At 30.7% G+C, this 25979-nt stretch overlaps 1 long non-coding RNA gene across 1 annotated transcript; it reads left to right on the top strand.

Moving 5' to 3' along the window:
- The first annotated feature begins 2781 nt into the window (after window positions 1-2781).
- Window positions 2782-4037, top strand: LOC114726290 (uncharacterized). The gene is made up of 2 exons (XR_003738489.1): window positions 2782-3102; window positions 3775-4037. It is a non-coding gene; the product is annotated as an uncharacterized LOC114726290 (long non-coding RNA).
- Window positions 4038-25979: the final 21942 nt, after the last annotated feature.

Genomic DNA, 25979 nt, shown 5'->3' with positions numbered 1-25979 from the left:
AATTTTTCAAAATGAGGAGATCATAGAAGTACTTACTCGAATCTTATTTATAAGCTACTTCTAATATGTTTTACACAAATCAAGAAAAACATTAAATTTCATTAATTCTTATTTAAAATCCAACAACTTTTCAACTTCATCCATATTTAATATACATTATATTTTATCTAAACAAAGTCAACACAATAATAAATAAAGAGTAAAATTGTACATCCGTATAAAAGATTTCTCTTACTTTCCTATAAATATGATTAAAAAAAAAGTCTTTTCTCTTCCCCGTATAAATAAAACAAGAGGAGTAAATCTGATCCTTAATAAGGTCCTTAGAATTTTCATAATTACGTAATCAAGACGCTAGAGAAAATCTCCATGTGAAATTCAATATGAATCCAAAGGAAAAGTGGGGAGCGTTAATGGATGAATTAACACTGCACACGTATATACAAGCTATTTTATTAAAGAAGAATCCAAAAAAAAAAATACTTTTAAATTTTAAAAGTTCAAATCAGTCTTGTTTATTATACTTTAATAACAATCAACAACATTTCAAAAACAAACTAGAAATTTCTCACCTGGTGATGGGCACGATCTAAAATATTTAATTAGATTTTAAATTTTAATAAATTGTATTATCTAAAATAGCTCAAGGCTCACTTCTTGGAGGAATCTTTTTTTTTTTTTCAATTCATTCAAATGAGATTTGAATTAGAGATGTGGAATTTAAGAGGAATATATAAAATTTAAAAATATTTATTTATTTTTTTATTTAAGCCCCTGATTGACATACTATTTAATTAGGACACTTCCTATTTAATTCAATACAATCAAATCCTAATGAAAATATTATTCAAATTGAAAATTAATTATTAATTTCTCCATTTGACCCTTCAATTAGAATTTCACTTAATAATGGTGCTCCTCATTTAAATTAATATACTCAAGTCCTGATAAAAGTATTATTTAAACCTTATTAATTGAATATATTTGGATATGATAATGTGATACCCAACCCCTTTTTAAAAGAATCAGACATTACAAGTTTTCAAGAATATAATTAGTAACAGCACATTTTTATTATAATCATTTCTCATTTGGGATTTTGAAATTTTAGAGGTATTTTTTTTGGGATTTTTTTCTTTTATTAAAATATGTGATTAAAAAAATTATTAATAAAAAATTAGTACCATATTTGCTTCACAAAAAAAAAACTGACTGAAGGAAATGAAAATGATGCGCAGTAGTATCTGATGAAATTCTTTGTTTACTTAACATGAATTTCATGGCATTTCCCTTTCCACTTCATTAAACATTGAGAGAACTGAAATTGTTTCGTGGAGAAAAGGAAGTCCGCACGACCAAGGAAACTAAAAATATTATCAGGGATTTGCAATGAATTTGTGATGATTTAATAAGCGTTCATGTTAAGAATTTTTGCCAAAAGTTTTTTTTTTTAACGTGTGTAATGAGCTATGCCGATTACGTAATATATATATATATATATATATATATGTAGAGAGAGAGAGTCAAACTTGTTTCCACATATTAAGAAAATGATTCACTTGATATTTTACTATGAAAGATTATTTGGTCGATTCTTATCATATTTGGCTTCGATTTTATTTCTACTCCTTATTAAGCATAATTATGCAAAAATGCATTTTTGTCTTATTTAAGATGTATCTAACGAGTTTTTAGGTAATATCATTTCATTCCATTTCAATTTCCATTCCTCTTTCTTCTATTCTTTTATAATGTGATGCGACTTGCAAAACATACCATAAAGTAAAATTACTTGTGTGGCTGAAGAGAAAATGATTTTCCCTTTTGGCGAAAAATGAATGTTCTCGTAGTTTGTAAAGCTGAAGAGCTTTCTGGGAAAGTCAATTAATAATTATAATTCTATTTCTAAAATCTTACTTATAAAAAGGATTAAAAAATTTATACAAAGGGAATGTAATCTTCAAACTTTGAATTGCTTAGGAAAAAAATATACAGTTCTTTTTCACGAAATTTCAAAAACACCGTCTTAATAATTTCATAACATGTGTAGTAGGAGAAGTTATAGTAATATAGTAATAAAAAAAAAAAAGGAAAGAAGTTGTAGTAAGATAGTAATAAAGTTTCATAAATCTTTGCATGCGAGAATACGGGAGTCAACTCTTTCAGAAAATTTCAATTTTCTCTCATTTGGGATTTTCATTTGTAGAACCGGTTTGATACACACAATGTGTACTAATAATTACATCAAAGCTTCTAAAACTTTATTTCCACATGGATTACAGAATTTAAGTATTAATATCAAGATAAACGTATTACTTAACGTTATATTAGAAGTTATCTAGATAAAACTTTAAGTCGATGATATCATGTTTCATAAAACTTTCATAAACCTTCTAAAACTTTTGTTGCGTTATGTTACGAAAGCTTCAAACAATTTTGATACAACTTCGATGAAATTTGGATCCACTTTTCAGAGAATTTTCATCTGCATCCACTTGTTACATTAATAATTTGTTCCACATCTTCGCAAAGCTTTTCGTTTAATTTGCACGCACTTTTCATTAACATTTAACTATGTGAATAGGTGAACTTCAGCAAACCATTTCCATAAAATGCAACAGTCTTGGGAGACATCGAACAAAACTTGAGAAAATTTTGATCAAACTTTGAAGAAATTTAGACACATTTTCACAAAAATGTCCACTTGCATGCACACACGTCCAAGATCTTTATAAATAGGGCAACATATAAATCCACAATTGATGTAGGCAAAGGGCAAAATAAGATTAGGAAGAAACAGACATACATTATAAATCCCAAAATATTTAGTGTTCTTCTATTTTGCTGTTGAGGCAAAATGAGTGGTTCTCAAAAAGGGTCAAAAGAGCTTTGCGATCTTACGAAGAAGGATGAGCCCTATGGGAACCCTTCTCATGCTCCAAGCCAAAAGAGCGAGGAAGAAAACCTTGCAGAACTTACTCGTCGTGCCAGCCATCATGAAATCAAAAAACCTTCAAAGCCAGGGAAGAACAAGAAACATGATCTTTGCGACGGTGCGGGGCCCCGCCGAAATTGAGTAATTACAACTCATTCATATGCTAGGTAATTTATTACTTTTATTGTATTTTTGTATACTTTGAATTTCTTGACCCTTTGTTTTGGTGCGAGGGGAATGACGTGAGAAAGAAAAATGGAAAAGTTCTAATGAGTTCATTTTTTTTCTTATAATGTAGGAAGTGGGGTTGAAAGTTTTCAACTAATTTTTTCTTACATTTTCTCTCTATCAAAATTTTATGATCCACTTGTTTATTTTTCTGAATTAAACTCATCAAAATTTGTTTTTTTCCCCATGCACCTTCCTCCATTCTCCTCAAACCAAACAAAGGGATTGATTCATTTGGTTTAATATGAGAATAGGAAAACTCTCTTCCACATTTGAAAACCTTTATTTATCAAGAAAGTGAATTTCACTTCGTCCCATAATTAAACACACATGGAGTGTTTAGATTGGCATATTTTAAGTGATCTTATGTTATGCCGTGCGAGAAATTTTATCTCGTAAAGTACAAAAGAACTTTTTTGTCACGTGGTTTCAAAAACACCCACACAATAAGAGATAAATTTTAAAGATCTTAAGCATTTATGTATACTCATCATTAATCTATTAGGATGATAAGTAATGGCCGCAAAGATTAAAGAGCTAATTAATAAGTAGTTTTAACACTTTTTTGTGATGATTTTATTTATTGTCTTTTCTTTTTATTTTTCATGCAGGTTTAAGCTGGTGGGAGACTCTAATGCTGGAAGAAATATCAAGCTCTGTGAAGTCTTTTATTTTATTTACTTTTTTTTAATATCTGTTATTCAAATAAATGTAAGTTGTTGTGTCAGGGTTTATTAAGTAGCTTGGTTGGGGGAAAGTATAAAGTAGTCTAAAACTGTCAACCATTCTTGTTTAACGTTTATCCATATTGCCATCGTTCCTTGTATGAATAAAACAAATCATTTGATCAAAATAATATATGATATAGTCTTTACAGAGCTGTCTTTTTCAAAATTATTGATCATGAGTTTATCGTGATTAATTATTTATTGTAATTATTTTTTTATAAATTATTTATGTTAATTTAACAAAAATAGAAACTCTTTGGTGACCCAAAAAAAAAACAAGATAAATTACTTGGCAAGCATCAACTCTTAGTTGATTGTGTCAATAACAAATATTTTAAATGGAACTTCGGGACGAGATGAAATATCATTTCATTTGTATTTTCGACGCGAGACATCGGACAAGGACATTCCAGTTTCAAATTCGGGCTGTTTGGAAAAAAGCTGCGAACAAATCTACGATGCATTTATTTTTGTACAATGGAATACAGGCACAGGTTTATGTTGTGCCCCGCTTGCACGTTTATTTCGGGTTAAAAAGCACAAGAGTATGATACCTACAATTTTTTTCTCGACAACTTCTAACTTCCTATCATTATTCCTTTTTTATTTAAAAAAAAAATCCTACCTATTATTGAATATTGGAATAACGTACTTAAATATCTTGAAAGTATATATGAAGAAACACCCCAACACCTGAAATTTTTTTTTTCACTATTATATGTTCTGAAAGTTTTATTTTGTAGCATTTCTATCTTGAATTGTTATCTACTTTTAAATTTGACTGTTAAAAATACTAGTCAAACTGTATTATTTAACGATAAAATTTAACAACAGATAATGACCATTGTATTTTTGTTATGAAAATAAATTTTTAGGGCATATAAGAGCTTAAAAAAAACTTTCAAATGCTATATGCTTCCTCTTAGATACCTCCAAAATATCCAAGTACCTTATTTCACTGAATTTTCATAATTTATCCATTATAATAACTTTCAAATATTCAACCAATAAATTAAAATAGAAACTATCAACGATGGATGGGTTAGGAAGTTATGATATTTTAAGTTTAGGGTGAAGGTGCGTATTTATCCATTACAATATTAAAAAGAAGCATCAGGTATTATAACAAGATTTCGGAAACAAAAATATACATGAATATTTTAAAATAGGACAAAAATATCATCGTCGTTTAATCGTGCCAAATGTCCCTTAGGTTTCTTCCATGGGTACCACCAGGACAATTGTCAACTGAGTCTGCCTTTCTCTGCCTCCCTCTCACCGTCTCCTTCCTTCCACTTTCCGACAACACAGAACAAAGAAAACACACTGTCACTCTCTCGCACACTATCCATGAAATGACCTTTTTTCCCCTTCCCTCTCCTCCATCCTCTTTGACTCGTCTCACGGTCTCCCGCCCGCGCTCTCGCCAATGGACGCCGCAGGAGACATGAGCTTGTACCTTGCACATCGGGAATGACGGATTGAGTCAAATCAGAGGAAGAGACCAGGAGGAGTCGGAGCTCCGAAGCGGAGCGAACCTCGACATATAATGCCGCCCTGTTTTTCTCACTTCCATTTAATTCTCATCTGAAGTTGCTAGTTTGAATGGAAATGCGTGTAGAGGATGCTATAGATGCGCCTATATAGACATGCGCAGGGGTGTTTGGCACTTGTTTCTCTTGTCTTTGTATTCCTGTGGAGCGTCTCTTATTCGTTTATTTGAATAAATTATTTGCTAACGCCAACTGCTAACGCTCTGTTTGGTACATGGGAATGGGTGTTGGGATTGGGCTTGGGATAGGGAATGACTCAATTTGACATGTTTGGTACGAAGTACTTGTCAATACTTGAGATTGTTTAATACCACATTCATAGGATTGACTAGTACCACACCCCCCTAGGGTATTGCAATTTTAATCTTGGGACTCAAAGCTTACTGACTAAAATAGCCTCCTAAAAAATTTGCTTAATTATTAATGATGGTCTAGCAAGTTACGATATTTTAATTTTTTCTTCAAATTTTAAATTTAAATAATAATATGTAGAAAGCTAAGATATTATGAAATATAATTGTGTACGAAATATGACAAGTTCCTTAAAGAAAAAAATAAGTGAAAAAAAAAAGTGCCAACCATGAGTAGCATTGAGGAATTAATGACTGGTCAAGTCAAATTTGGATTGTCCACATGCAAATTTATAAATTTGTAATGTTTCATCATAAATTCATTTTCAAAAATAAGTACTTTTTTTTTAAACTATGATTATCCCCAACTGACACTTAATGATTAATTTTTTCAAAATGAAGAGATCACAGAAGTACTCACTCTAATTCTATTTATAAGTCTTTGTCCCAAAAAAAAATCCTATTTATAAGTCACTTCTAACATATTTCATATAAATCAAGAAAAATTTTAAATTTTATTAACTCTCATTTAAAATTCAACAACTTTTAAACTTTATCCCTATTTAATATGCATTATATTTTATCTAAACAAAGTCAACATAATAATAAATAAAGAGTAAAATTGTACATCTGTATAAAAGATTTCTCACATTTTCCTATAAATAAGACCCAAAAAAAAAAGTCTTTTCTCTTTCCCGTATAAATAAAATCAGAGGAGTAAATCTAATCCTTAATAAGGTCCTTAGAATTTTCATAATTACGTAATCAAGACTCTAGAGAAAATCTCCATGTGAAATTCAATATGAATCCATAGGAAAAGTAAGTGTAGGAGCTCTGATGAATGAATTAACACTGCACACGTACATACAATCTATTTATTAAGGGAGAATCCAAAAAAACAAATACTTGTAAAATTTAAAAGTCCAAATCATTCCTGATTTGGGATTTTGAAATTTTAGAGGTTTGGGATTTTTTTATTTTATTAAACTATGTGATTAAAAAAATTATTAATAAAAAATTAGTACCATATTTGCTTCACAAGAAAACTGACTACAGAAAACGAAAATGATGTACAGTAGTATCTGATGAAATTCTTTCTTTACTTAACATGAATTTCATGGCATTTCCCTTTCCATTTTGTTAAACATTGAGAGAACTAAAATTGTTTCATGGAGATAAGGAAGTCCGCACGACCAAGGACACAAAAAATATTATTAGGGATTTGCAATGAATTTGTGATCATTTAATAAGCGTTCATGTTAAGAATTTTTGTCACAAAAGATTTTTTTTTTTTTTACGTGTGTAATGAGCTATATGCCGATTACGGAATGTGTGTGTATATATATATATATATAGAGAGAGAGAGAGAGAGAGAGAGAAACTCAAACTTGTTTCCGCATATTAAGAAAATGATTCACTTGATATTTTACTATGAAAGATAATTTGGTCAATTCTTATCATATTTGGCTTCGATCTTATTTCTACTCCTTATTAAGCATAATTATGCAAAAATGCATTTTTGTCTTATTTAAAATATATCTAACGAGGTTTTCGGTAATATCAGTTCATTCCATTTCAATTTCCATTCCTCTTTCTTCTATTCTTTTATAATGTGATGCGACTTGCAAAACATACCATAAAGTAAAATTACTTGTGTGGATGAAGAGAAAATGATTTTCCCTTTTGGCGAAAAATGAATGTTCTCGTAATTTGTAAAGCTGAAGAGCTTTCCGGGAAAGTCAATTAATAATTATAATTCTATTTCTAAAATCTTACTCATAAAAAAGATTAAAAAATTTATATAAAGGGAATGTAATCTTCAAACTTTGAATTGCTTAGGAAAAAAATATACAGTTCTTTTTCACGAAATTTCAAAAACACCGTCTTAATAATTTCATAACATGTGTAGTAGGAGAAGTTATAGTAATATAGTAATAAAAAAACAAAAAAAAGGAAAGAAGTTGTAGTAAGATAGTAATAACGTTTCATAAATCTTTGCCTGCGCGATTACGGGAGTCAATTCTTTCAGAAAATTTCAATTTTCTCTCATTTGGGATTTTCATTTGTAGAACCGGTTTGATACACACAATGCGTACTAATGATTACATCAAAGCTTCTAAAACTTTATTTCCACATGGATTACAGAATTTAATTATTAATATCAAGATAAACGTATTACTTAACGTTATATTAGAAGTTATCTAGATAAAACTTTAAGTCGATGATATCATGTTTCATAAAACTTTCATAAACCTTCTAAAACTCTTGTTGGGTTATGTTACGAAAGCTTCAAACAATTTTGATACAACTTTGATGAAATTTGGATCCATTTTTCAGAGAATTTTCATCTGCATACACTTGTTACATTAATAATTTGTTCCACATCTTCGCAAAGCTTTTCGTTTAATTTGCACGCACTTTTCATTAACATTTAACCATGTGAATAGGGGAACTTCGGTAAACCATTTCCATAAAATGCAGCAGTCTTGGGAGACATCGAACAAAACTTGAGAAAATTTTGATCAAACTTTGAAGAAATTTAAACACATTTTCACAAAAATGTCCATTTGCATGCACACACGTCCAAGATCTCTATCAATAGGACAACATATAAATCCACAATTGATGTAGGCAAAGGGCAAAATAAGATTAGGAAGAAACAGACATACATTATAAATCCCAAAATATTTAGTGTTCTTCTATTTTGCTGTTGAGGCAAAATGAGCGGTTCTCAAAAAGGGTCAAAAGAGCTTTGCGACCATGCGAAGAAGGATGATTCCTACGGGAACCCTTCTCATGCTCCAAGCCCAAAGAGCAAGGAAGAAAACCTTGCACGACATACTCGTCGTGACAGCCATCATGAAACCGCAAAGCCTTCAAACCCAGGGAAGAGCAACAAACCTGATCTTGACGACGCTGCGGGGCGGCGCTGAAATTGAGTGATTACAACTCATTCATATGCTAGGTAATTTATTACTTTTATTGTATTTTTGTATACTTTGAATTTCTTGACCCTTTGTTTTGGTTCGAGGGGAATGACGTGAGAAAGAAAAATGCAAAAATTCTAATGAGTTCATTTTTTCTCTCTTATAATGTAGGAAGTGGGGTTGAAAGTTTTCAACTAATTTTTTCTTACATTTTCCCTCTATCAAAATTTTATGATCCCCTTGTTTATTTTTCCGAATTAAACTCATCAAAATTTGTTTTTTTTTTTCCATCCACTTTCCTCCATTCTCCTCAAACCAAACAAAGGAATTGGTTCATTTGGTTTAATATGAGAATAGGAAAACTCTCTTCCACATATGTATACTCATCATTAATCTATTAGGATGATAAGTAATGGCTGTAAAGATTAAAGAGCTAATTAATAAGTAGTTTTAACACTTTTTTGTGATGATTTTATTTATTGTCTTTTCTTTTTATTTTTCATGCAGGTTTAAGCTGGTGGGAGACTCTAATGCTGGAAGAAATATCAAGCTCTGTGAAGTCTTTTATTTTTTTTTACTTTTTTTAATATCTGTTGTTCAAATAAATGTAAGTTGTTGTGTCAGGGTTTATTAAGTAGCTTGGTTGGGGCAAAATATTAAGTAGTCTAAAACTGTCAACCATTCTTGTTTAATGTTTACCCATTTTGCCATCGTTCCTTGTATGAATAAAACAAATCATTTGATCAAAATAATATGTGATATAGTCTTTATAGAACTGTCTTTTTCAAAATTATTTTTTATAAATATTATTTATGGTAATTTAACAAAATAGAAACTCTTTGGTGACCCAAGAAAAAAAGATAAATTACTTGGCAAGCATCAACTCTTAGTTGATTTTGTCAATAACAAATATTTTAAAGGGAAACTTCGGGACGAGATGAAATATCATTTCATTTGTATTTTCGACGCGAGACATCGGACAAGGACATTCCAGTTTCAAATTCAGGCTGTTTGGAAAAAAGCTGCAAACAAATCTATGATACGTTTATTTTGGTACAATGGAATACAGGCACACGTTTATGCTGTGCCCCGCTTGCACGTTCATTTCGGGTTAAAAAACACAAGAGTATGATACTTTCAATTTTTTTTCTCTCGACAACTTCTAACTTCCTATGATTATTCCTTTTTTTCTTAAAAAAATCATCCTACACATTATTGAATATTGGAATAAGGTGCTTAAATATTTTGGAAGTATATATAAAGAAACACCCCAACACCTAAAAGTTTTTTTTTTAACTACTATATGTTCTGAAAGTTTTATTTTGGTAGTATATTTTCTGCCTTGAATTGTTATCTACCGTTAAATTTGATTATTAAAGACTGACAAACTCAATTATTTTTATATATTTTGGTATCTTTTATATGAGTTTTGTCAGCTTAATTGGTCCCTTTCTGCCTTAATTGATTTATTTAATTTATTTTATTTTGAATTATTATTTTATAGGGGCAAAATTGTCATATTTTGGTTTAATTGTGAGTAATTGGTTTTTTGAGGACAATTAATGCTACCTTATTTTTGAATTTTGTTTGCAGGTTTTTGGAAGAATTAAAAATAAAAATAAAAAAAAGAAAAAAATTAAAAAAAGAAAAAAAAATATAACAATAATAAAAGGGGAGAGCAAAACGCAACGTTTTGCCCTCCCCCAACCTAATATTCAATAATCACTCACGCACAAGGGACCGGGGGAGAGAGACGCAAGCGGCGCTGAAATAAGGAGATGAGCGCTGGTTGAAAACGGGGACAACACACACACGCAGAGAGGCGCGCACGGTCTGGCGGCGGAGGAAAAAGAAAGAGAGAAAAAAAACGCAGAGAGAGAGACGAGCTGAGAGGCGTGAACAAAGACTGGAGGCAAACCGTAACAGAACATTAATTACAGCAGTTCTTCATGGCTGGATACGGTGAATTGCTGGTGGCAGCAAACTTGATGGCAAACTGTGGCTAAGATCCTCTGATTCTCCAATTCAACAATAATGGCAGGAGCTTGGATCTTTAAGGGAGAGTTCTAGTTGCTTTAATTTCTTACTCAATAATTGTTTAACAATTCCTAGGTCTTAGGATAGTTTTTCTGATTGTTGAGATAATTGTATTGCTTAATCTGATTATATTTGGGGATTATTGTGACTGAATTATTGCTTAGTATTTGACATTGGGCTGTTTATAGCTTTGATTTCAATTATAATGTTGTGGTTATGACATTTGTATTGATTTTAGAGTTAATATATTGTGATTTTCTAAGGTGGCTTAGAATTTTGGATCATATAGTCTCTTGCTAGCTTTAATTCTGTTATTTTGGATTTAAGAGTTCTAATTAAGCATTGGTTTTTAGCATCCTTAATCTCATTTTACTATTCTGGTTGCAGTTAGTAAGTTGGGATTTTAGGAAAATATTTTGTGGCAACTCGAGGTGGCTCGGTTGTTGGATCAAAAGCTTAATTATAATTCTTAATTCATTGTTTTTAACTCCCACATCTTTTAGAGTGATGATTGCCTGCGTTGTTGAATTGGAGGATTGATTTTTATCAGTGTTATTTGTGTGTCTCATTTTCATTTCTTCAATCTTCATTCATTTTAATCACTTTTATATAAAAACCAAAAAAAAAAAGTATTTTAATTTCAATTTGATTCGTAGTATTTAATGAACAGCTTTTCAAAATCAAAAATATCTTTTTATAGTTTAGGTTACTTGCATTCATTTACTAGGGTTTAATTTCGTTTTCGGCTCCTCAAAGTGAAACGACCTGAGTTTTGCACTATATTGCATTAATTCGGTTAATTTTTGGAGTAACCCCAAAGCAACAATTAAGGGAAGTTTAACTTCAAAGACACTAGTCAAACTGTATTATTTAACGATCAAATTTAACAGTAGATAATGGCCATTGTATTTTTGTTATGAAAAAAAAAAAAACTTCAGGGCATATAAGAACTACAATAACTTTCAAATACTATATGCTTCTTCTTAGATACTTCTGGAATATTTAAGTACCTTGTCTCATTGAATATTCATTGGCTTAGGAAGTTATGATATTTTAAGTTTTGGATGAAGTTTTATCCATTATAACATTAAAGAAAAGTTTTAGGTATTATAACAAAAATATCATCACTGTTTTTTTTTTGGGTCAAATATCATCACCGTTTAATCGTACCAAATGTCCCTTGCGTAATCGTACCTTGTCATTTCTAACATATTTCACACAAATAAAAAAATTTAAATTTTATTAACTCTTATTTAAAATTTAACAAATTTTTAACTTTATCCCTATTTAATATACATTAGATTTTACCTAAATAAAGTTAACATAATAATAAATAAAGAGCAAAATTGTACATCTGTATAAAAGATTTATCTCACTTTCCTATAGATAGGACCGGAAAAAAGTTCTTTCTCTTCCCCGTATAAATAAAATGAGAGTAGTAAATCTAATCCTTAATAAGGTCCTTAGAATTTTCATAATTACGTAATCAAGACTCCAGAGAAAATCTCCATGTGAAATTCAATATGAATCCATAGGAAAAGCAAGTGTAGAAGCTCTAATGAATGAATTAACACTGCACACGTACATACAAGCTATTTTATTAAGGGAAAATCCCAAAAAAAATATTTTTAAAATTTAAAAGTCCAAATCATTCCTGATTTGGGATTTTGAAATTTTAGATGTATTTTTTTAGGATTTTTTTTATTTTATTAAAACTATGTGATTAAAAAATTTTATTAATAAAAAATTAGTACCATATTTGCTTCACAAGAAAGCTGACTAAAGAAAACGAAAATGATGTACAGTAGCATCTGATGAAATTCTTTGTTTACTTAACATGAATTTCATGGCATTTCCCTTTCCATTTCATTAAACATTGAGAGAACTGAAATTGTTTCGTGAACCAAGGAAACAAAAAATATTATTAGGGATTTGCAATGAATTTGTGATCATTTAATAAGCGTTCATGTTAAGAATTTTTGTCACAAAAGTTTTTTTTTTTAATTTTACGTGTGTAATGAGCTATATGCCGATTACGAAATATATATATAGAGAGAGAAACTCATACTTGTTTCCGCATATTAAGAAAATGATTCACTTGATATTTTACTATGAAAGATAATTTGGTCAATTCTTATCATATTTGGCTTCGATTCTATCTTCTACTCCTTATTAAGCATAATTATGCAAAAATAGTTTTTTGTCTTATTTAAAATATATCTAACGAGGTTTTAGGTAATATCATTTCATTCCATTTCAATTTCCATTCCTCTTTCTTTTATTCTTTTATAATGTGATGCGACTTGCAAAACATACCATAAAGTAAACTTACTTGTGTGGCTGAAGATAGAGAAAATGATCTTCCCTTTTGGTGAAAAAAGAATGGTCTCGTAGTTTGGAAAGCGGAAGAGCTTTCTGGGAAAGTCAGTTAATAATTATAATTCTATTTCTAAAATCTTACTTATAAAAAGATTAAAAAATTTATATAAAGGCACTACAAAAAAGAAAAAGTAATTTGTAGCGGTTAAAATAGATGATTTGTAGCTATTTTAATTGCTACAATAGAAACTTGTAGTGGTTATGGCAACCGCTACAAAAACCATCAATGCAAATGGATTTGTCGCGGTTCAAATGAATCACGACGCAAGATAGTAAATCGCTACAGTAATTTGTAACGGTTATACAACCACTACTAATAACACGATGAAGGAGATTACTTTGAAAATGCATGTGGGCAGGCGAGAAATGAGATTTGAAATTTTGTAATGGTTAACAAAATCGCTAATAAGTGTCGGCATATATTTTTGTCTGGTGGGAATCAAAAAATTTAATTTGCCTGTAAAATTTGTAGTGGTTATTTAACTGCTACAAATGGTAAAATTTTCAAAAAAAAAATGATGCCACTTGGGAGGATTTTGCCTCGGTTATAAACCGCTACAAATATGAAAATATTATTTTATTTTATTTTTTGTAACGGTTTTATAACCGCTACAAATGTTACATTAAATTAAAAAAAATTTATTTCCAGGTTTACAATTAATTAGATTTTGAAGATAAAATATAATAAATTAAATATGATTTTCAAATATAATTTTGAAATTAAATTTGTTATCAAATTTTTAATTAAATCTTATTCAAATTTTTGTTGTATAAGGAAATTTTCCTAATATTTAAAGTATTAAATAAATATTATTAGAAGATCTATAATTTTATAATTATAAAAATTAAAATTTTTTTGAAATGTTATTTATGAATACAAGAAATAAATTAGAAAGAGTAGAAAATAAAAGTAAATATATCCTGCATGAAAAAATAAAAAAATATCAGTAAATTAAAATTAAATAATATGAGAAAATAAAAATAAATGAACAATTAAAACAACTTATAATCTGAAAATGAGAGGAGGAATATTAGAGAATAGGAGGAGAGGTTTTTAGATGAAGAATATCAGAGGAGAGGAGGAGAGAAGGAGAGGCGTGAGAAATGAGAGGAAGAGTGGGGGTATTTATAAAGAGTCGATGACATTTGTAGTGGTTGAATTCATTTTGTAGCGGTTTTACTTTGTAGCGGTTTATTTGCATTTTGTAGCCATTATAAAACGGCTACAAATATTAAAATTTTGTAAAAAAAAAAACTTAGTAATTTTGGAAAAATGATTTTGGAATGAACTGTTAAAAATTTAGTCTTTATCACTTTGCCTGAAAGGAGATATATAAAGTCAAATAAGGAGAAATAATTATGACACATATAAATTAAAAATAAAGCATATATTGTTAATTAATATAACAAAAATGAGCCAAAATTATATGTAAAAAAGAAATACCTAACAATTTGTAAATTGTCATCTCCTTTGGAGAAGAAATTTTCAAAATTCATTGGTTGGAAGGGTTCATTGTCATAAACGATGTCATCACCATAATCACCCATGTCATAAATATCTCTCGGCTTAAGGTGAACCACCATACTTCAATCATTATGTTTCTTGTACTCGACATAATAAACGTGGTGTGCCTCAAAGGCAAGAATGTATGGCTCATGATCCTTAGATTCTCCCGTAGGAATGAGCTTAGAGAAATTAACAAATGTGATGCCCAATTCATCAGCAGCAAATCCATGTGAAGTTGCCATACTTGCCTAGCAACACTTGAGCAGAGTGATAGTCAAAAGTCCTTGATAATTTAACTCAACAATATCAATCAGCTTTTCATAGTAAGAAATGTCTCCAAATCGCATGTCATTGTCACTGGTACTAGCATAACTCCTCATTCCAAACGTGCCAAAAACTCCAAAGTCTTATGTGACCAAACCCTGATCACACGCTACTGTATAGAACTTGAACCCATTGACATTATATGTAGTAAACATCTTGGCATCATCAAACAGACCATATGCAAGACTTTTGAGTTTAGCAATGTGGGAATTGTTGTCATTACGTATTCGATGTGTAAACCAACTCAAAAATTGTCTGTGGACTCTCTTGTCAACCTCAACGGATGTTTGTGAACGAACCCGTAGTTGCTGCCTGACATATCTTCTAAATTTCCTATAGTGTTATTTGTTAGAGAAGGCGATGGTGAAGAAATTGTAAACATAAAAAAGAAAACCAGTGTACAACTTACTCGAGAAAATGTTCAACTTGAATGCAATTTATCAAGACATGTCTGTGTACTTGTAACTTCTCGGTAGGATTCAGTTTGAAGTATTCAAATACTCCAATTGGTTACCCAATAGGAGGGAAGAAGTCGCTCGAACTGGACGGACTCGGTGGGCAATCATCAATGCGTGGGGGGCGATTGAAAGTTGTCTCGATGTTGTCAAAGTATCTGGAACAGAAAGTTAGGATCTCATCTCTAGCATAAACTTATGCTATTAACCCCTCTAGCCATGCCTTATTTATGACATAGAATTTTAATTTTTATAAATATTTGCATGTTTAATTAATTAATGATTAATAATTGTCTATAATTGAGATAAAAATGTAAAAAATTGAAAGAGATAATATAACACACCTTTCAATAGGGTATATCCATCGATATTGAATTGGGCCAGCAAGTTTTGCTTCTCAAACAAGATGGATTGTAAGATAAACCATGACGGTAAAGAAGGACGGAGGAAATATCATCTCCAAATGATAAAGCGTCAAAATTATTTTATTTTGCAGTTGATCTAGCTCCTCTGGTATCAAAACCTTTGTGCATAACTTTTTGAAAAATGAACACAGCTCAACAAAAATCATAGAGACATCAGGAGGGAGCACGTTTCTAAGTGCCAAAGGAAGTAATTGTTGCATCAAAACATGCGAGTCATGACTCTTCAGCCCAGTAACCTTTCAAGCCTGCATATCAATACACCTTGAGATGTTGCTGGAATATCCATCAAGGACTTTTATTTTCTTTAATGTTGACAGGAAGATATCCTTGTTTTGCTTCGTCAATGTGAATTTAGTTGGTTGTAACCTGTCATTATCATTAGGCCAAGGATCTGGACGAATTCCAAGGGCATGTAAATCTTTCCTAGCAAACTTTTCGGGTTTGTTGAGCAACGTGTATAGCACATTATCACACATATTCTTTTTGATGTGCATGACATTAAGACTATGGTGGATCAAATTAAATTTCCAATAAGAAAGGGGTAACGAAGATACTTCTTTTCTGCCGTTGCATTGGCTAACCATCTGATGTGCCACGAGAGCGTCATCCACCTCGTTCAACTTCATCAATCTTGCCGAACTCGACATCAACACCTTCTTGCCGTTGAAATATATTAATGCCAGATAAAGTAAGAGGAGGATCTCTCTTTTCTTGTTTATGATTGAAGCGATTCCGTTGCAATCTAAATCTGTGCTTTGAATCAAGGAACCACTGATGACCCATAAAGCATCATTTATGACTATGTGGAAGGCGTATAGGTTCGGAGTCAAAGTTGTACTCAGGACAAGCCAACCTCATATGTACGTTCCAACCAGATAATGTTCCCAACCCAGAAAAATCACTAATTGTCCACATCAATGCTACGCAAGGGTTAAAAAGCTTTTTCTCATATGAGTTATAAGTTTCTACACCAGTAGTCCATAACTCAATCAATTCCTGTATTAATGGTTATAGGTAGACGTCTATATCATTTGCAAGTGCTTTCTTGCTAGGAATAATCATGGACAGCAAAAAAAGAGCTCAGTTTCATGCACATCCAAGGCGAGAGATTATACAGAATTAAAACTACAGGCCATATACTATAACTGGTGCTCATGTTACCAAAGGGATTAAAACCATTGGTCACCAATGAAAGTCAAACATTTCTAGGATCCGCAGCAAAATTTGAAAACTCTGAGTTAAACACTTTCCATGCCTCAAAATCTCGTGAATGTCTTAACTTGCCGTCTGGATTTTTGTCAACATCAAGCCACCGCATATGCTCCGCCATTTTTTATGACATATATATTCTCTACGGGCACGGCTTCAAAGGAAAGTACCTAAGAATTGAAATATGAAAATATATAGTAGTTAATTAACAAAATAATTCTAAAAAAACAATGAAGCAAATATATTACTGAAGTAATAAAATAATTTAAAAAATAATAAAGAAAATATATTATTACCTTCTTAATGATATAATTTGTAAAGAAAAATTAAAGTAATTATATTAGTTTATTATTGACATAACTTGTAAAGAAAATGAAAGCAATTATTATTAGTTTAATAATGACATAATTTATAGAAAAATTTAAGCAAATATTAAAGCAACTAATGCCTTAGAATCTTTGCAGGTTTCTTCTTCTGCTTCTTCCCCTTCCGTATGGATTTGTGCGTAGATGTCTTGCATCTTATACAAATCTCTATGCTGCCATGCTCTTTGTAATATAACATACAATCATTTGAGCAGGCATCAATTTTCATGTAGTTCAAGCCAAGCTTGTTAATCATCTTCTTCGTTTTATAAAACGACGATGGGAAATTCACATGAGGGAATGCATCTGCTAATAATTCCAGGAGTATTGACATTGCTTTGTCTGTGATACCACATAAGCATTTTATATGATATAGCTTTACCATGAATGATAACTTTGAGTACTTTGTACACCCTTGATATAAAGGCTTATCAGCATCATCCATGAGATCCAAAAAACTTCAAGCAACTTCGTTTCTTAGGAACTCTGGTTTAGGTCCCTGTACTTCTTCATTTGATATGTGTTCGTAAATCCCAAATGCATCATGCACAGCATCATTGATAGGGTTAGACTCCTCCGCTTCAACTCCCATTCAGAAAATTGTAGGAGTTGACTAAGTAATCATATCGTGTTGCTCACCATAGAAAGACCAAAATGTATGTGGGAAAGGCTTCAAAATTAAATGGTCTCTAACAATATCTCGTGGGTGCCACTTACTAAAATTGCATTTAGGACATAGACAAAGAAGCTTACCATTAGTAGTTGAATGCGTTGAAGCAAATTTTACGAACAAGGTTAATCAAGCCAAATACCGTTGGGACGTATGCGGCAACTTCATCCATGACTTATCCATGATTTATGCAAGTAAAAGTAGGGAAAGATTTTAGAGAAAAGCTTAAATGGAAGTGTAAATGGGGCTTGAAACATTTAAGATGGTTAAAAAGGAGTAAAGCAACGGTCGATAATTTGTAGTAGTTAAATGACCACTACAAAGTTCAAAAAATGCCGCTGAATCCAACAGTCAAAAAATCGTAGCAATTAAATAACCACAGCAAAACAATAAACTGCTGCTAATTGTAATGGCCAAATATTTGTAGCGGTTAAATAACCGCTACAAAACGAGAGGCTCCAAATTCAAATTTTCACCATTGTAGTAGTTTAGTAAACCACTACTAATTGTTGCAGCAATTTTTAAATGCGTAGCGGTTAATTAAACTGCTGCAAATATCAACAGTGGAAGGAAATTTCATTCCAAATAAAAAGTTTGTAGTGGTTTTATAACTGCTACAAATTATAACTGCCACTAAATATTAATTTTTTATCCAACATAAATATTGATTTTATTAATTTTAATTTCCAATTTAATAGTTACATTTTAATTTAATTAATAAATTTAATTCATATTTGATTTTATCGAATAACTCTTAAGTAATAAAAAATACTAATACTAATTCAACTATCTAGAATCAAATATAAACCTTTAATTAAAATCTGAAATATTATTTTATTTATCCAATATAAATATTCTTTTTTAAAAATTTCATAATTTCTATTTTAATAAATTAGAATTGAATTATATATTACTTTAACTTGATTATATTTTTTTTTATTAATTTTAATTTCCAATATAGTTACATTTTAATTTAATTAATAAATTTAATTTATGTTTGATTTTATCGAATAACTTTTAAATAATAAAAAATGCTAATACTAATTCAAATATTTAGAATCGCATGAAAATTAAAATTCAATTATTAATTACAGTAATCCATAAATAAATAAAAGTTTGACTAATAATAAAAGTTAAAAAAAAACTTAAATATCGGCCCTCTATGACGACTCCACAAAATCATCATCCGCATCGGGCTGGGACTGGGGCTGGGGCTAGGGCGGCTGCGGTAGAAGATCATTGTCCATGGAAATATCAAGCAACACAGGAGTAGGAATATCAAGAGCTACCCTTCGCCAAACAATCTCCATCATCACATTAGTAGCTTTGATCCACTGCTCATATTTGGCCTGCATCCTGGGCCTCACGAGCCTTAAGCTGGGCCTCACGAGCTTGAAACTAGGCCTCAAACCCCTCACATAGTTGCTCCACTGATGGCTCTCTTAGACGCCTCGTGCTAGAAAAGGTTTGGTATGATGCTACTGTTGACTGCGAAGTCTATGCCTTAGAAGACGCATGATAGCCCGGACCGTAAACGGCACTTAGTGTGGCACAAAAACCGAGTCCCCTAACTCATCCTGGGTGCTCGAGTTTGGCTAAACCTACCCTGAATGAGGTGGTAGAGTCCATAGCTAACCCTTAAGACTCTCAGAATTCTACAACACTTTGGGTCATCCTCTCCTGCCAAAACAATTTTATCAATTTAAATGAAATGAACATAATATTAACAATAAAAATGTGAACATTAAATTTAAATACTAAATAAACAATAAAATTGTAATTAAATACTAACAGCAACTTCCTCGGCCCACTCAGATATAGGAGTACCGTCCCTATGCTTATGGAGCTGTTACCACATCTCGCCATAGGTGGATGTTCATTCCTCCTCCTGCTACATCTTCTTCCTCTGCCAGTTTATAATAAAACAAAAAAAATTTAATTATTTAAATTCACATATATATGTGCATGTCCATATAATTTGATTAAATTTGTAGTATTACTCACAATCTCATTATAGGTCGTAGCAAATGTCTTCGAACCGGTCGTATGCTAGATATCCTCATAGGTGTAGCTCATAGTGTTTCTCTGAGAAAGACACTGCAACAAAAATATAATAAATTTAGTTAACTTGTATGGCAATAACATAACAATAATGTAATAAATTAAAGTCATACCCTCTACTCAAGTGTCGCACTAAGCTAGACAAATGATGCCCAATCATTGGCAAGGATGCCATCTGGCATGTATGCCTGCATCTCCTCTGGGGGTCTTATCCCCGTTGCCTTTCTTTGCATTGTATAGGTGGCCCCTCCTATTCTTCCAGCCATTCCTTAACTTCTTTACTGCATATGTCTTGATGTTATCCCTGATGATGAATTTTTCTGCAATTAAATAATGAAATTATGATTTAATTACTAAGAAATCAAATTCATAATGTAACTCATAATTTTTTAAGAAAAATATTTAATCCTAAATTTCAAATACTAATTAATTACCTTCAGCAGCTCCTAGGCGTCGTTCTTGTTCTTCTTTGACATCCCTTTCAAGGTGGGCTCGTAGATGGGAAACATCATGTACTGCCCACCTAGATAAGCCAGATATTGGTTGAACAGATGTCCTCCCAGCTCAATCGGTTGCCTATGCTCATTCAAAGGGACTGTGACACGTGCATCCTGAATGTAATGCATGTCCTTCATGTTCAATCTCCTCGTGGACCTATTGCCAGCTAGGCCTGCACAATTAAATTGATAATAAGATTGATAATAAGATAATATCAATAACATTTAATTATTAATATTAAATAACTTATTTCACTTACCCACAACCTCCACCTCCCAACCGCTCAACTCAACTGTCTACCAAGTCGATTGGGCTGTTAGTGGTGGTGGTGGTGGTTCTCGTTCTCTTCCTCCTCCAAGCCCTGTACCTCTCCCTCGAATCCACCCTCATCCCTCCTAGGTTGAGATTGAAATGCTCATCAATCTCATAATCTTCCACGCTGATCATGGGCCCCTCATCCTCCTCTATTGACTCCTCGGATGGCTCAGGCTGCTCAGGATGTCAAGGGGTCTCGTAGGCTTAACAAGTTCTTTACTGTGTCGATGAGCCATGCTATTTAAACCACAACTAATTAATTAAATAATACAAAATACAAAATTTTTTAAACATGACTTTAATAAATTCTGAACATTTCACAATTACATTTGAAACCATAAATAAAAATTTAAAAATAGAAACCAACTTCAAGTTTCTGAAATTAAATAAAATACTAGAAAATGTAATTAAAATAATATACTCCTAATGTCTAATAAAATTTTAAACAATTACAAATAACATGCAAACTAAAAAAATTGAAGACAATAAGATAAATAATCATCACAATTAATTAATTTAACAATCTAAATCACATATAAATAATTAGCCAAAATGCAAAATACAAAATTGTTTAAATATGAATTTCATAAATTCTAAACATTTTATAATTATCTTCCAATTTGTAATTAATAATTAAAAAAACCGGTGAATTAAATAAAATACAAAAAATTGTAATTAAAATAACATCACTCCTAATGTCACATAAATTAATTACTAAATAAATATATTTATTATTAAATCATTATAACTAACATGCAAACTACAAAAATTTAAAACAAATACTAGATATAATTATGAAGTCAAACAATGTCAATGTCAATTAAATAAGTAAACTAAAATAAATATTACATTAATACAACACTAATTAAATATTTAAATACTGTAACTATTAAACAAATTAACTAGTAAATGAACATATATTTGTACCTGAGTAGCCAGAATTGGATCTAGAGCTATGTGGACTTCAGGAAAAATTTCGACAGAACTCCTGTACACACGCCTGGGAAAAGTGAAACAAGGAAGGAGGAGAGTTTATATAGGCATCGGAAGTTTGCAGTGGTTTTGTAAAAACGGCTCCAATTTTGACATTAGTAGTGGTTTACTGACAAACCGCTACAAAATTGTGACATGTGTCATGTCTCCGTTGAATAACTCAACACTTTGTCATGGTTGTCTTTAAAACCGCTACAAATTGCAAGAACTTTGTAGTTGTTAAACTATAATAGCTACAAATTTTAAACATTTGTTGTGGTTCTATATGAAACTGCTACACAAAAATAAAACAGTTCATCTTCTGCCATTAGGACAACTGCTACAAAATAATGGCTACAAACAATTTGTTGTTGTTATTCTTACAAAACCGCTATTAGTTAACGGTGACAAATTTGGCGCCAATCTCCCGCCATTTGGCAAGAAGATGAAGCCAAATTTGTAGCAGTTATTTCAATGGAGAATCGCCATAATGTGTGACACAAAGTGAAGGTTGGGGTAAATTGATGCAAATTTGTAGTAGTTTCACATGAAAACCATTACAATGTCTTGTTTTCTAGCGGTTTATTGTAACTGCTATAAAAAACCGCTGTAGTTGTCAGTTTTTTTTGTAGTGAGGGAATGTAATCTTCAAACATTGATTGATTAGGAAAAAAATAATTTCATAACATGTTTAGTAGTAGAAGTTATAGTATATGGTAATTAAAATAAAGAAAGAAGTTGTAGTAATATAGTAATAACGTTTCATAAATCTTTGCCCGTGCGCATAGGGTAGTCACCTCATTCAGAAAATTTCAAGAAATTTTGGTTGAGACTAAATTCTCATTTTCTCTCATTTGGGATTTTAATTCTGTAGAACCGGTTTGATACGCACAATGTGTACTAATAATTGCATCAAAGCTTCTAAAACTTTATTTCCACATGGATTACATAATTTAAGTATTAATATCAAGATAAACATATTAATTAAGGTTACATTAGAAGTTACCATGATAAAACTTTAAGTCGATCATGTTTCATAAAACTTTCATAAACCTTCTAAAACTTTCGTTGGGTTAAGTTACGAAAGCTTCAAACAATTTTGATACAACTTTCATGAAAATTGGACCCATTTTTCAAAGAATTTTCATTTGCGCACATTTATTATATTAATTTGTTCCACATCTTCGCAAAGCTTTTCATTTAATTTGCACACACTTTTCATTAACATTTAACTACGTGAATAAGGGAACTTCAGTAAACCATTTCCACAAAATGCAATAGTCTTGGAAGGCTTTGAACAAAACTTGAGAAAATTTTGATCAAACTTTGATGAAATTTAGACACATTTTCACAAAAATGTCCATTTGAATGCACACACGTCTAAGATCCTTATAAACAGGGCAACATATAAAGCCACGATTGAAGTAGGCAAAGAGCAAAATAAGATTAGGAAGAAACAAATATACATTATAAATCCCAAAATATTTAGTGTTCTCATATTTTCCTTTTAAGGCAAAATGAGTAATCATTCTCAAAAAGGGTCAAAAAAGGAAGATTTTGCAGACCTTGTGAGGCGGAATGATCCCTATGGGAACCCTTCTCATGCTCCAAGCTCAAACGAAAGCAAGAAAGAAAGCCTTGCAGATCATGCTGGTCCTGGCAGCCATCATGAAACCGCAAGACCTTCAAACCCAGGGAAGAGCAAGAAATCTGATATTACAGACCATGCTGGTCGGCCTAAAATCGAATAATTACAACTCATTCATATGCTAGGTAATTTATTACTTTTATTGTATCTTTTTTATACTTTGAATTTCTTGACCCTTAGTTTTGGTTTGAGGGGAATGGATTGAGAGGGCAAAAAACAAAAAAAAAAAAATTAATGAGGTCATTTTTTCTGATAATGTAGGAAATGGATTTTCAACTAACTTTTCCTGACATTTTCTTTCTATCAAAATTTTATGATCCACTTGCCTTTTTTTTTTTTTAATTAAGCTCATTAAAATTTGTTTTTCCATTTGGCTTCCTCCATGCATTCTCCTCAAACAAAGCAAGGTTTGGTTCATTTGTTTTAATATGAGAGTAGGAAAAGTCTCTTCCATAAACATGAAAACCTTTATTTATCAAGAAAGTGAATATCACTTCATCTCACAATTAAACACACATGGAGTGTTTAGATTGGCGTACTTCAAGTGATCTTATGTTATGTTGTGTGAGAAATTTTGTCTCGTAAAATGCAAAAGAAACCTTTTTACATGGTTGCAAAACACCTACACAATAAGAGGCAAATTTTAACGATCTTAAGTATTTACGGATACTCATCACTAATTAATTAGCATGACAAGTAATGGCTATAAAAAAATTAAAGAGCTAATTAGTAAGTAGTTTTAAAACTTTTTTGTGATGATTTTATTTAATGTCTTTTCCTTTTACTTTTCATGCAGGTTTAAGCTGATGGGAGACTCTAATGCTGGAAGGAATATCAAGCTCTATGAAGTCTTTTATTTTATTTACTTTGTTTTATATCTGTTGTTCAAATAAATGTCAGTTGTTGTGTCGGGGTTTATTAAGTAATTTGGCTGGGGGAAAATATGAAGTAGTCTAAAACTTTCAACCATTCTTGTTTAATGTTTATCCTTATTGCCATTATTCCTTGTGTATTTAAAAACAAATTATTTCATGAAAAAAATAATATATGATATAGTCTTTATAGAACTGTCTTTTTCAGAATTATTGATCTGTGATTAATTATTTATTGTAATTATTATTCATAGTAATTTAACAAAAATAGAAATTCTTTGGCTACAAAAAAAATTTACTTGGCAGACATATCCATCGATTTTCTTGGTTGATGTCTTAGTTGATCGTGTCAATAACAAATATTTTAAATGGAAACTTCAGGATGAGATGAAATATCATTTCGCATGTATTTTCGAGATGAGACATGAGATGAGTATTCCAATTTCACCCCATAAACACCTCTAAATAAAACCTCCAATATTATTTATAAAGATACTCTTTGTAATCGTGTTTAAGGCTTCCAAAAGAATAGGTTTGTTAATCAGAATATTTTATGCCATTTTATTTTTATTTGGTATTGATTTTTTAACGGCGTGGGAAACTACTTATTTCTTGAATTATGAATTAGTTGAATTCTTTTTAAAATTTTAAATTTGGGTTGTTTCGATAAAAGTTGCAAACAAATCTATTATATGTTTATTTTTGGATAGTGGAATACAGGCACATGTTTATTTGTGGCACATTTGCATGTTTATCTCGGGTTAAAAAAAAAAAGAGTATAATAGTTTGGAAAAATCACAAAAAAATTATCTTAAAAATAAAAAAATTATAAATAAGGACCCATTACAACATTAGCATTAGTTTTGACAATATTTGATAAGCAAATAGTAACAATTTTTGTGAAAGAACCTCTATATATAGTTTTTTTTAAAAAAAAAATTTTAGGCCTTTTTTGTGATTTTTCTTAATATTTTTACTTTTTTTCCCTCAATATCTTCTAACTTCCCATCATTATTCCTTTTTTCCAAAAACATCCTACCCATTATTAAATATTCGCACTTTGCTTTCGTAACTAAAAGATACATATAAACATTCTTAATCTAAAATCCAAAATAACTTCAAATATTCAACCAATAAATTCGGATAGAAATTATTAATGATGGGTTAGAAAGTTATGATATTTTAAGTTTTTTAAATTTTAAATCCATATAATAATATTTAGAAAGTTAAGATATTCATTAAATATATTAGTGTATGAAATATGACAAGCTCCTTTGAGGAATGATTGTTGAAATCAAATTTGGATTGTTCATAGAAAAGTTTATAAATTTGTAATGTTTCATGATAAATTCATTTTTAAAAATAAGTGAAATTCATAACATTACGTTTACCTTTTTTTTTCCCATGGATATTATGATTATGAGCAATTGACATTTAAGGACTAATTTTTCAAAATGAGGAGATCACAAAAATACTTCTATTGTCTTATTTATGAGTCATTTTCAACATGTTTTATACAAA

Source organism: Neltuma alba, unplaced genomic scaffold (assembly GCF_004799145.2).
Source record: "Neltuma alba isolate B1F8T4 unplaced genomic scaffold, ASM479914v2 tig00012357_pilon, whole genome shotgun sequence".
In the NCBI taxonomy this organism is placed as follows: Eukaryota; Viridiplantae; Streptophyta; class Magnoliopsida; order Fabales; family Fabaceae; genus Neltuma; species Neltuma alba.
This window is presented reverse-complemented; position numbering and strand designations above follow the sequence as displayed.